Source organism: Rhinopithecus roxellana, chromosome 18 (genome assembly GCF_007565055.1).
Source record: "Rhinopithecus roxellana isolate Shanxi Qingling chromosome 18, ASM756505v1, whole genome shotgun sequence".
NCBI lineage: Eukaryota > Metazoa > Chordata > Mammalia > Primates > Cercopithecidae > Rhinopithecus > Rhinopithecus roxellana.
In genome coordinates, this window is record NC_044566.1 from 22521730 (window position 1) to 22536011 (window position 14282).

Consider the following 14282-nt stretch of genomic DNA (forward strand, 5'->3'; position numbering starts at 1 on the left):
TTTATTTAATTAGCCCCATTTTGCTCCTTCTTCACAAACATAGCCTAACGGACTTTATCTGACACTCTGATTTCAGACCTTTTTCCATTAGGATAATTACTACATTAAGGGTTTTCTTGTCTAAAATAATATTTACAGTTGATTTTTCCCAGTGAAAAGTGGTAATATTCTAGGAAAATGTCACAACGTCCTTGGGTCTCAATTTTCTCATGTGCCATGTTACCCACACAAATAAACCTGTATTTTCTCAGACCATGCTACCTGCGAAATAAAAATAAAATCACATTAGAAGAAATACGGAATTGCTTTACCTCTGACAGCAGCCTCTATTATGGAATTTTGAAATACTCACACACATATTTTTCTCAGTGGCCCTGGGCATGCCTCTTGTGTCAATTAATACAGCCTTCTCTGTGAAATGTGGAAGGAACTATTTTTCTCCTCGTTTCTAGCTGTAGTTTCCTGAGGTGATGTGGCAGATGCATCTGATGCCCTTTGAGCCATTTGAAGGATCTTTAATATCACTGGTGCAATTTCTCCTGAAAAGATTTTTCTGTACAATGTGGTCAAACTATGTTGGAGATCTTTTGGTATTAAAATAGAATTACCATTTTCTGGTGGAGGAATTGTTTTATTCTTTAAGAATGTGTATATGTGAAGCAATTCAGTGGGCAGTTTTTGTTACCCAGCTAACTGAATCGATTTATACATATAGTCCTCAAATGGTTTATGATTAAATAATTAACCAATTTAACTATCATAGTTCCTATATCTTAAACTATGAGTTTCATGGCCCCAATCAAAATTCCCATATCATTTTTTCCTCAATACTGCAGGCCTATGAGTCATTCATAATCAGATACATAATTGGTCAAACCAATTAATCAGTAATCATTTGCAAAATAATTAGAAAATACCAACTCATTCAAGGAGCAATAGATTCAATGGCCTTGTATTACAGTTTGACTATATCATCAAAATGCAGCAGATGCATTGTTACATTTCCTTTAAATTGGTAAGAAGTCTGTATTCAAACCATTAAATAAGGTGTTAACGCTCTAATTCAAAATTCTTCAGCTTAAGGGCATTGAATTGTATCTTCTAACAGTGTCAAATATTTTTTTCCAGGTAATTTTCTATTCCATTACCATATGTGATGCACAAGAGCATAGCTACACATCAAGTCGGCTTTTGGGCTGATAGGTTTTTACTGAGTATTTATTGAGCATGTTATTCTATGTTGTAAGGCATAGCACAACATGCAGATTTTTCTCTAATTTATTATTATGACTTCCCTACAAAAGGCACATCTTCTTTTATAGTAAGAAAACCTGAGAAATTTTGACCTTTTCACCCAGAGAATCAGTATCTAAAGGCAGACTTCTTAAGCAGAAAGTCCACTGTGTCATGCATTTCCCCATAAAAAAAAAGTTCATGCTGTCCTCACAGCAGCGGTCTGAAAGAACAATGAGTCTTGTACAAGCTTACATTTAATGGGCGACTTACATTAATATGAGGCCTGGCAAGAGGAAACGGAAGCTTTGTAGTAATACATATAAGTTTCTGTTTGTTTAAAAACAGTCATGCAATTTGCATGTGACATTTGATTACAGACATCATTTAAACATTCTTACAATGGTTCAATGCTGAGGCTTCAGGCTGCAGCTAACCAAGTTGAAAACTGTGGCTTGGCCACTTACTAGGTATTTGAACTAAGACAAGTTTCTTATTTATTAGGCCTCAGTGTTCTTCATCTTCTAAAAATGGTCTATTTTTAATACCAACCACATACATTTGAGAGATGACTAAGTAAGATACTGCAAGTAAAGAATTTAACAGAGTTTTGTTTAGTTAGGGCAAAATAAAGATTCAATACTGTTGTTATTATATCTGCAGGCTGGTATATGGTTAGCCTTGCTACTTAGTACACTTTCACTGTAACTGTGCCAGAAAGATTACTTGAGAAATTAGAAGAAAAAAATTAAAATAAATAAACTTCTAGGTACTAAAAATCATGCAAGAGCTGTTGTTTTATTGCTTGAGTATCGATGGTATAAAAATACAGTACTCAAGAGCCCACATCATCTGTTAAATAAATAAAAAAAAAACAGAAAACACTTATTCCATCTTTATAAATAGACAGGTAGCTCTAGGAAGAGAAACCATGCAATAAACACTAAAGTAAGCTTTAGAAACAAACATTTAAATCTTCATTCCCAATTTAACATTTTCCAAAAGCACATCATTTTATTTTAGTCTTCTGAAATAGAATAGTACCAAGTAAATTTAAAACGTGCCTTATTTCTGCCTTTCTAGATGCCATTACATTTGCTTACTAAGCCATTTCTTGAGTTAAAGAAATAAAACATACACACTGCTTTCTAGAGCTTAAAATTATGTCTCTTTCAATTAACACCCATCTCTCCAGCAGAGGGAGCAAATAAGTGTTTGTATTTTCACTTCTACCAAAATAACTTCTTTGACTTACTATGTGCTTTTGTATAAAACATTTTGAATGCTATATTAAAGAATAAATTTGTAGTAAGAATGTATTTAAGTCAACTCAATAGTGCATATTAAATGTTCATAAAATACTCCTAGGTGTAGGTCTTATGCTTTTCATTTTGTTAAAGGCACTACATCCATGAAAATTTAATTCTAAATATCAGCCAAAGAAAAATTACTTAGACTTCAAAATCATAATTCTTAGGGAGTAATTTCTCTTAGATTTAGTTCCAAAATCATTTCAATAATTTGTAAATGGCTTTAAATTTTGAAGTTAATAAAATAACTCTTTAGTGAGTTTTTTTATCCTCTCTTATCTAGTTTTTTTTTTTCAGAATTTTGAGAATAATGAATTAATAGTCTTAAGAACTAATGACTACTTATTCTGAGAGACCCTATTAAGGCCAGAAAGCTTATATGCTTTAAGGATAAATTTCCATTCTTAAGGAGAGCTTTATTAAACGTGTACCTGATGCATTTAGTATTTACGGATTCTTAATATGTATCCTGGAACTAGGACTGACATGTTGAATTTCTTAACTGTTCCATATATATACATATTTAACATATATAAAATAAATTATTATATAATAACAAATTTTGTTTTAAGTATTTAAAATAACTCTAAAATTTAACTTTGGTTCTGGCACTGATATGAAGGTACTTGGAGACCTTAAGAAAGTTGCCTACGGTTGCTAAGATGTATTTAACCACAGCAACTCTGCAAACAGCCTTGAACACTGCAGTACTCATACTGTACTTCTTAGTTCCATGTTAGTTACAAAGGTACGGTTGCTAAGATGCAAACAGCCTTGAACACTGTAGTATTCTTACTGTACTTCTTAGTTCTATGTTAGATACAAACATCTCCAGTCTGAGACCATCCCTCAACATGACAGAATGTATTTGGTATAATAGAATATTATCATATTCAGTAAAAAGGTTTGCCAGGACCCCATATCCTGGCTTTGTTGTTGTTGTTGTTGTTGTTGTTGTTGAGAGATGATTTCTACTAGCTTATTCCAGTAAATGTGAATAATAATGCTTTCCTTTTCAATTCCAAATATCTATAGGAATCTCTGGAGATTATTTCAATATTTGTTGAATCTCTTGCCTCATAACTCATGTCTTCTTTATGCCTGAGAATATATGCAAGGCAGAGAACTGTTCCTATTCTCAGTGAGCGCCACCTCCATATCTCCAGTCGGAGCCACAAATGTCGTTAAGTCCTGAACACCCCCTCTTCCTCACCAATGTGTCAAAAGTAATCAAATATATTGCTTCTACCTCTTAAAGTCTTCCAAATTGATTTACTTCTTTTTCCTTTTCTACTGTAAAACCATAATCAGGGACGCTAGCTCTCAACTTGTGTTTCTAAAATAACCTACAGACTGGCTCATTCCAGTTCATTTTGCTCACTACACCCAAATTTATTTCATTAAAAAGCAAATATTATCATATTATCCTGTTTCAATCCCTCAACAATTTCTAAATACCCTTTGTATAGACTCTAAACTTCTTCACATGGCCTAAAAGAACCTTAACAACTTGGACCTATCTAATTTTCCAGTGTCCTTTTCTGCCACTGCTATATGCTCTAGGCAAATGGATAATTTATTTCAATCTTTGGACTCTTATCAATGCTTAACCTAAGTCAGGTTTACTCAACCTTGACACTACTAATATTTTGTTTGGAGTAATTATTTGATGTGGGGAGCTCTCCTGTGCATCCTAGGATGTTAAGCAGCATCTCTGGCCTCCACCCACTTGATGACAGTAGCACTCAGTCTCCAGTTGTGACAGCAAAAAATGTCTCTAGATTTTTCTGAACGTCCTCTGGACAGGGACAGTGTTATTTCCCATTAAGAACCACCGCCCTAAGTGAACGAGCCCAACCCATGATTTTATATGCCAAAGCATATATATAAGCAAGGGTGCTAAAAGATCCCTCTCTCTCTTTCTCTCCTCTCTCTCTCTCTTTCTTTCCTCTCTCTCTCTCTTTCTCTCTCTCTCTCTCTGTCTCCTCAGTCCAGCAATAAGTAGTCCAGTGGTGGTATCATAGCGCCAAGATTGTCAAGAACCCAGGTTCTTTATTTGGCTTCATCAAATTAAGAATTAAGAGTTTTTCCCTCATCTACATGTTCTAAGATGGTTTACCACCACTGTGTCCATATTCTGTCCAACAGGAAGATAAAAACCAAGAGAAGTGAGATGAATATGTTCTCTCTTTTACAGAGCACAACCCTGAATGCACACGTCACTTCTAGCTGCAAAGGAGTCTGGGAAATATAAAAATCAAATTTTCATTGCAAGAAATATGATATTAATAAAAACAAATAAATGAATCAGTAAAATGTATATCAGGGAACAAGAAGCAGTTTTTGCCACATCCTGACCTTTTGACCACCTAAATATCTGGTGTGCACCTTTCTTGTCATAAGAAAAGTACATTCACCTCTTGTCCAAAGGAAAAAGAAAAAAAAAGAAAACAGTCCCAGACAGGTACTGCACCCAGATCAAAGTCCAGGATCTCTGAGAGATAGTCCTCTCCATAAATTTCATATGTTGTTTTTCCTGATTAGGAAACTATGAATGAAAAAGAAAGTTATATGTCCCCCATCGTTATTTACACACACATGCTCACAAACTCAATAGCAGATAATGTTAGGAACAAGATCATCTCTGGCACATAGCAACAATCAAATTTTGCTGGGAAGACTGCTGCCCTGACAGACGTGTGGTTCTGGGCTGGATAAGCCCATCTGGCAGCCCCTAATTCCTGTACTCCTAATTTTATTTTCAGGAACTTCTTTTTTGTCCTTATTCTCTGTGATCCTATCAAAAGTAGGAAAGAAAGGGGTGTATGCTTTTCTTATGGGCAAACCTTTTGCAGTCTGTTTTCTACTAAGTAGGTTTGGGTCTTTGAGGGTTAATTTAGAGCTGAAATCATCACAGGCTTTTCTAGGTCAGGCTTCTGGTTTCTTTGCTGATAATAAACATCTTGTGTTAGTATCTCTTACCAAATTTCTAGAAGTTTTAAGCCTGAAGAGTTCTACTTACTAGCCACTTTGCTGTTCCAATTTCCCTCCTCTCTCAATTGAATTCTGACTCCCTTTAGAACCTAAAAGCTTCAGGAGGAACCCAACCTCTATAATCTGATCTCCGTTACTGACTGTCAAAAATACACAACAGGAGAGAACCTCAGGGTCACAATCTTATCTCCTATTAAAACTACCTGCTCCGAGCTAGCCGTCATCACTGCTTCGATTTCGGGAGATAAATAGTTGGTAATAGTTGTCTTTTTCAGCTCTGCAAAGCCCAAATTACTGGACCTTCATTCAACATAGAACATGAGATTCTTGTGGCTATTTTTTTCTGTCTTCACCAGCATCTAACACCCAGTATGAATCTTAGCAAGTGTTCAGTAACTGATTTTCAGTGAACTTTAAACATTAATTACCTCCACAAAGTATTTGAAAAGAACCAAATGAGTTGCAGACTTGGTGCAGGATGTTTGGAGAGATCTCTGTGGCAGAAACTGCTAGGAAAATCCTACAGAGGGGGTTGGATTTATGCAGAACTTTCCATGTCACAGAACTTTTCAAAAAAACGTTAGTTGTATTATTTAACCTTCAGATTAATCCCACAAGATGATACATTGCCAGTTTACAAACGACAAAACTGAAGTTCAAAGCTTTCTCCCTACTGCTGCTCAATCAGTAAGATAGACAACTTAGATTCAGATCCACTTCTTCCAAATTTCAAAATCTTCGCTTCTCTCATTTTCTATAACTGCCACTTGTGATTAACAGGCCAAAGGGAAATGGGGAGAATATTCTAAACACAGGGAGAAGCCATGGTCAAATTATGCAGAAGGAAGAAAGAAGAATGTTTCTTTCTTCTTTCTGGATAAGAAGAAAATTATGTATTTAGGTCAGCTTGGATGGGCCGGGCGGGGGGGGCGGTTTGTATAGAAAAGAAGAAACTAATGAGAAGTTAAATTGAAAAAAACTTGACTTCAGAAGGTATTTTAAGTATTTTGATAAGCAATGCTCCTTGAATGTGCCTTCATTTTGCTGAATTTCAATACAGAGTCAGTGGTGTAATAGCAAGTGTTCATTTTATGAATACATATTTTAATGCTTGCTCTCTCCCTTTTATGAGATAATTATTGTTTGATTATCTGGAAAAATGGTATGCTATTGTTCTTGCTACATTAAAAGAAAAACTTAAAATTTTGTCTTATTAAAATATAATTCACAGTTTGTCATTTATTTCCTTTATTCATTTTCTTGCTACTGCTACAAATAACACTGAAGTAAACAATGTTTTTCATTTTCTTTGAAAAATTCTTTAGGAAAAGTTATTCTATTCAATCTCAGAGGGTAGAATAACGGCTTGTTTTTCCTCTGAACGCCTTTGTCTAACATAGGAAACATAAAAGAAGCACAAATGAGTTGATTGTCTTGGTGCCCATTTTAGGAAGCTCGTTATTAGTAAATTCATTATTATAGAGGAATTTCAAAAGAAAAAAATAGGGTATTTGAGGGTTGCTTAATTAAATAAATGGATCTTGGTAATAAGACTTTTTTGGAAAGATAATGTATTTGTCAGACTTATTTAGACGAGTTTATTTAATAAATATCCCCAGGAGATGTTGTTCCTCTTGTATTTAATCATGATGGGTTTCTATACATATCCTGAGGATATTAGGGAATTTCCTGTTCTGTTAATGGGCTGCTCCAAATTTTCTTAGTTTCAGAACTGACAGAGATCTCATCCCAGCCTTAATGACTATTTAAAGAATACTGACTGGAGTAGGTGATTAGCAACAGGAAATAGGATTTATGTAATTGAAATGTATCTCGGGTCAAAAGAGACAGAAAGGAGAGAAGAAAGACTGCAAGATCTAACAGTTTTTAACTTGCTATTGGAAATAAAAAACTGAAAAGGGTTATCTCTGCTCTTAATCAGTGTTTTCACTTTGCTTCATTTAAATCTCCATTTTAACCTACAGTTTTTAATACTAGCTCATGTAGGCAAAGCAATTTCATTGTGCTTTCAAAGTGGGCTAGTCACTATAAACCAGTAAAAGTCCTGGAATTTATAAAATGGATTGAAAGAATGTATTGATATGGTCATCCATCAAGCAATTCACCCATAGCACATAATCACATGTGGCATTTTTCAGCAGAACACCAATTATCTAAAAAAATGTAAAGCAAACAAATACGTTTTGTTTTCATATATACATAGTTGTAAGTCAAATTGCAGGGCTAAACTTTGACCAATGCAGTGACAATATAAAATTTATATGATCCAAAAGTGGAAAATAAAACACAAGAAAGTAATAAGGTTTATTATAAGTGTGGATGGTAACATGTTGAAAATAAGTTCAGACTAGAATCAAATCAAATTCAAATAAGACAATGCATGTAAAACCACTGGATGTGCTCTACAGCCTTCGCAAACATGCATTAAATTGTCTTCAATCTTGTTCAGGTTCAAGCAGGCACATATAAATAGACAAAATAATACATGAGAAATCATCATTGCTTTTATTTCTCAAATTCAATCATTCAGATCCTTTGATGATCATTCTGGTAAGATGAGAGGTAGGACACAGAATTTCTACAGCAACTGAAGTAATAAAAAGAGCAATTCAAGGGCTTTTCTCATGTTCTGCCATTGAGATAATTTGAAGGAAAAGTGCAGGCTAAAAGGACTCAAGGTGGGATTCTCCCAGCAAAATGCAGAAATAGAGATGGCCGACTGCAGGCAGGATATAGTAATGGAACAAGAAGAATTTCAGGTGTGTGTCAGACCTTTTTAAATCCTCCTACCCTGCTTGCGGGCAATGACTTTGATAGATTATTTAATCTCTCACAGTTTCAGTTTCTTAATTTCTGCAAACCAAAGTGACCTCGTGGCAAACAGAGAACACAAGTGAGCATTTTCCTCTTTTGTTAAGCCTGCCCATTATACCACATATGACCACCAGAAGACTTCTATTAATGGAGCTAACCTGTGTATGAGACATACTGCAGTACAATTGTTAGCAGTCTCCCAAAATTGGAAAAACAGGAAAATACATTTATGAAGGTCCAGGGTCTGGGCTGGGTAACTTTAAGGCAGAGAAATGCTAGAAATGGGCAGTGTTTACTTTGATTGCTAAACTTAGCAGTAAGACGATCTTGAAGGGAGTCTTGAGGAGCAAACTGTTAGTCTTGATAATAAGTTGTTTAGGTCTTTCCTGGTCTTATCTTTCAGGAGCCAGTAATTCTGGAGCATGCAGATAAGTTATTATTGCTCTGTCCCAGCATTGTTTAACATAGGGACAGAGAATTAGTTAGGCTCAATTGTTGAGTCTCACATAGCAATTTTGCCTTCAACAATAGAGTATCTTTTCTAAAAAATTATTTTTGTTTATCTAATTGCATTAAATCGTGACTCCATGTCAAATTAACTTATAGTGTGTAATATATAACAGGGACTTCTTATTCCTGATTTTAAAGCAAAAGCTTTCTGTAATTCTGCATTGCACTCTTGAAACTATGTAACAGTTTTACAGTTTTCATGATTTCTATTTCTATTGCTTTTAACCTTAATTTTTTCCTTCTAATGTCCTTTTTTAAATGTTGTAATTTCTTGCATTGAGTGATTAAAGATTTTGATTATTTTTGTTTATTATACCAATGGATTTATTTATGATAGATTTTTTCTGTGAGCACTGATTCAGCTGTATCCGTAAGTTCTTCATTAATTGTATTTTGCAGATCGTCATAAATTTGATTCCTTATGACCCAAAATTTCTTTAGAAGAGTTGTTAAATTTTCCTTTGGCATAGTAGTATTTTTTTAACTTTTGTTGCTTATATTTATTATTAATTTTAGCTAAAATTATACCCATGGTTAGGGAGAGACCAGGAGTGAACCTTCAAGCCCAAACTGGTCCAATTAATTTGTTCATTTCTTGAGGAAATGAGGAACTGGACTAGGGAATTTTTCAATGAAACAAAGAATGACTTAAACGAGGAATAGGAAACACTCAGAAAGACTGGCATTGACTGAACTTATACACAGAAGGAGAGAACAAATATATGCATGGAAAATATCTACTGGTTACTTTTAGCTCTCTAGTCTCCAACTTAGGCTGTTCTTGGAACCCAACTGAAACTCTGACTTTGGATTTCATGAAACACCTCTGTAGCACCATAAACACAGCTCCCATTTTACTTACACTGGCCTCAGGAGATTTCTCTTAATTTCAACCTGAAAAGACCAATAAATATACAGTGGAAATGTTTCTGTTGTTATAACAATTAACAGTCCAGCAGATCAAATAAAGCCTGGGCCAAATTGAAGATATCACATAGAACTGGCATTCAAAAAAGAATTTTAAGGGTTGTAAGAAATTCTGTGAATCAAAACTTCCCAGCAAGACATTTAAATCTAGAAAATTAGCCGAAGAAAATCAAGGATAAGTAAAAAACATATATACAATTAGTTTATAGTCACATTATTTATCATTGTAAAGAATGTCCCAAAATTGGAAATCATCTACATGTTCAATATTATGGAATTCATCAAATATTATAAATTACTTGACATTCCTATAATTTTTAAAAGTTGTAGTGATAAAAGTTTTATGCAGATCTACCTACCTAAATATGGAAGAATTTCTGTGAGTTATCAAAGGAAATAATGCAAATCATTTTGTAAATGTTCCCATTTTTACAAGAAAGGCTGTGTGTGCACACATTTGTGTATGTGAATTGAAAAATATTGGATGGATACACAGCAATATGTTATGAGTTATTATTCCCTGCTTGGTGGACTAAAGGTAATTTTACTAGCATTTTTAAAAATTGGTATTATTTATAGTAAACATAGACTATGTAATTATAAGAAATAACCTATTTCATCTTAAGACAAAAGAAAGAAATGTATGTGACCAAAGAAAATATTTTATGCTGAGAAGAAGGCCATAAAAACTCAGGCATTATGAGATAAATAGGAAATGGAGTCAAAGGTCAAATCTTGAGGCACTGGGAAAGACCTCATTGCCAGGTAATGAGAAAGAACTACTAAGGATCAGGTTATTTCTCTCTTAGTAACTGCTCTAGACAAGTAAGTAGGGCAGTCTGGTAAAGGGTGGAAAAAGAAGTTCATGTTTGATAAACAGATTTTTATTATTGAAGATCCTGAAGAAAATGTTTAGATTTTCTTCCTGGAAAAAAAAATGATAGGAATGCTTTGCTGTGTTGTCTTAGCAATTTATATCACTTTAAATTAACTCAGCAAGTCATCCTTTGCCCTGTGCAAATCTTCCAGGCGTCCTTTTGTATTTCCTTTGCCCTTTTCTCAGCCCTGTTCTTTGTTGTATTGTTCCAATAGGAACCAAAGCAAGGGCCTCCTGAGTCCTCTAGCTTGTTATTTGGCTGATCAGAGGCCTGGCAGGAAAGGGAAGGAAGACAGAACACGAGACACAGTGTCCACTCCCCAGGCAGGCTTCCCGCCAACTGAGGAAGACCCTGCTTCTCTTCACACAGCATTTTTATGCTGCTTCTCCTTACCCCTTCCAATGTAAGCGTGACATTCACCCCACAACCAGTTCTGCACTGATCCCCCATGGCTTCCTAACCCTCTGCCTTCACCTTACTAAATAGCCCTTTGATGAAACTCTTCTCAAATTACCCAGTGTGTAACTAAAAGAGTATAACAGGATTGTTTGTAACACAAAGGATTAATGCTTGAGGGGATGGATACCTCATTCTCTGTGAAGTGATCACGCCTGTATCAGAACATCTCATATACCCCATAAATATATACACCTACTATGTACCCACAAAAATTCAAAATTAAAAGATTTTTTAAATAATATAAAGCTACCTAGTGTAGCGGACCATCTGCTTCCTGCAATGCACTCATCAATACAGACATTAATCTGTAAAACAGATGAGCAGGACCTACCGCCCTGTTCTTTATACAAAATGACTTCATTAAATAATATTCATCAGCTTCATGGTTGCTCGTGGAATGTAATTACAAACGGACCTGCAGCGGACATTGTCAGTATTCTGCCTGTAACTCTCACATCTCTTTGCTCATGTCTTTCATTTTTATTCTCTGAGGCAGCACTTGCTCTCTTTGTTGGAGGCCTACCTCCATCTGCCAGAACCCTTCTGACAACACACAGGAAAAACAAACATGCCTAGAAATGTACATACCCCCATCATGACTGATGGTGCAGTTGTAAATACTTCAGCACCCTCGTCTCTGATGGGGACAATTCTAAGAAGTGACTGACCTTATCTCCAGATCTACTTTGCTGGATTGAGCCACACATGTTTTCCATGGAGTCTAACTATATAATGCAAGCTTGCTTGGATTTCTTCCCTTTCCTTCACTTCCTTTCCCATCTCTGTTTCAGGTCCCCATCCATCTACATGTTTTTCCTGGATATATTTCCTAATAAACCGTGTTCACCCAAATCCTCATCTCACGGTCTGCTTCAGAGCAACCGCAATCTAAGTCAGGAATCATATCACATACATTAGAAAACAGTTTTTTTTTTTTAACATAAAATGATAGCAAAAATAAAAAATCTCGTATAACCATTGCAAAAAAAATAGACATGTCTAAAAGAAATCCGTGTCAGATAAATTTAGTGTTTTGATCAATTGTGATTTAATACAATTAATTTTTGGCCTGGTATCAATTTTCTAAAAAGCACTGCTCTGCGGAAAAGTGAAAGCATATCCCTTTCTCTAACATATTCTTAATGTTGAGATATTAGATTCTAAAACACAGACTCTATGGACTCTAATGAGATCACATTACCCATTGCTAGTGGGTGTGGCACTGACAAGGATAAAGAGATAGCATTCTGCTGGCCTTTCAGAGACCTGGAAAGAAAGTAGTAGGTGCTCAGTGAACTAGTTACACTTTGAGAGGTCTGCTGATAACCATTTGTCCACTTCCAGGGGCCTCTCAAACCTGATTCATCTTCAACCTCACCAGGGGAATACAGTCCTCTTTGTAAAATTAGAGTAATGAATGGAAAAGATACCAAAAAGATACGGTTCATTATCTTCCCATTTCAGCCTTTACTTTGACAAATGAGGTGACCAAGCACAAACGTGTAGGAGGTTTACACAAAACCATTCAGCTGGTTAGTGGAAGGGCAGGGACTTAGATCCACGTGTCCAACATTCTAGCTAAGCGAGTTTCTTCAGCTGATACTACTGATTCCACTTTTGAAATTATTCAAATATCCTTCAAGATTCTGAGAGGAATGCACATTTAATCTTTCACAACTTTTTTTCTTATGTAATTATTGCCATTATATCAGAAAACTAAGTGCTGATTTTATCAATTACCAAAGATTGAGGTTGGTTCTTTGTGGAGTCATTAGAAAGCTTACCTTATCAATTATGAACCTGACTTCAAGATGAGGGATGGGGGATGTGGGTCACCCTCCTTTTTCTCCCAGAAGGACTGAGGTGTCACCATCTCACTTCTAGAAAGGGAGCCACAGTGTCACCAACAAACCAACAGTATTAAGGAGAATGTTTAACATAAAAAGTTATGTTTTATAACAAAAATGTAGAACATTTATTCAAGTCAATAAAAGGAACAAAATACTGAAACAATGTCTTCTCTAATCATTTCTTTTTGTTCATTTACAGAGTAGTAATGATTATTTTCTCTGCCTTAATTTCTAAGCAATTTCTCAATTTAGAATGAATTAACTGGAAGAATAGTTGCTTCTTTCTACACATACAGAAGATAGTACAGATGTAAATAACTTTTTCAACAAGATATCTTGATATATCCACGTACCTAAATTATTTCCACTGGTACATCATTACTATATTTTTCAACATCTAATAAGCAAACATAAGATCTGAAAATGAGTTCTCCCTGCGTATTTGCATCTATTACAATGAATATTGTGTGTGGTTTGGGTTTTGGCTGATATAACTGTGACATATTTATAAAATTCATTCTAAAAAGTTTACATGCATGCTAGTGGCTATTAGTTAAAAGTAGGAATACATAGCACATGATGGTCTCTTCAAAGAGAAATGTCAATAATACAGTTTAAAGATATTTCACAAATGCATTTAAAAGGTGTCAAATTATGTTTGTACTTTTGATCAGTTTAAATAGCATACATATCTTAAATCTAGGTTTTTAAGTCTTTTGTAAAGCTTCTTTTCTAAGAGAAGAGAGGCGCCTATTAATGGAAGATTTTTAATCATTTATAAATTAAAAAGCAGAAATGTTACACTGTCCTGTAAAAACCTACACATTCTATTTCTGTAAAATTTGCTTCTACCTACACGCCAAACTAACATTATTTGTCAGAAGAGATTATGGAAGAAATAATTAATTTTGAGAAAAACTATTACTGTGAACAAAATGATGCTACTTAAAAAGCAATTGCTTCATAATTAGAGCCATTCTGCACAAATCTAATTCATGTTTGTTGTTTTTGTTACACGTATACACAAAATTATCTTTGAAATGGACCACTTACCATCTCTTCCGACATTAACCCAACCAGCAGACTTGAGCCTAATGTGAGAATTCAAACCAAATTCACCTCTCACCAGCTGTGTGACCTTGGGCAAATTACATCACCCCTCAGTTTTCTCATCTGTAGAAAGGATACGTTAATGAGAGTAACCACATCATAGCATTGCTGTGAGGGTTAAAACGAATCAATACAAAGAAATATTTAGAAGCATGCCTAGCACAGAGTGACATTAT

At 34.9% G+C, this 14282-nt stretch overlaps 1 long non-coding RNA gene across 1 annotated transcript; it reads right to left on the reverse strand.

The window, feature by feature from the left end:
• Positions 1-10677: 10677 nt before the first annotated feature.
• On the reverse strand, positions 10678-13026 carry LOC104677771. The gene is made up of 2 exons (XR_750093.1): positions 12931-13026; positions 10678-10957 (listed from the first exon to the last, which is right to left on the reverse strand). It is a non-coding gene; the product is annotated as an uncharacterized LOC104677771 (long non-coding RNA).
• Positions 13027-14282: the final 1256 nt, after the last annotated feature.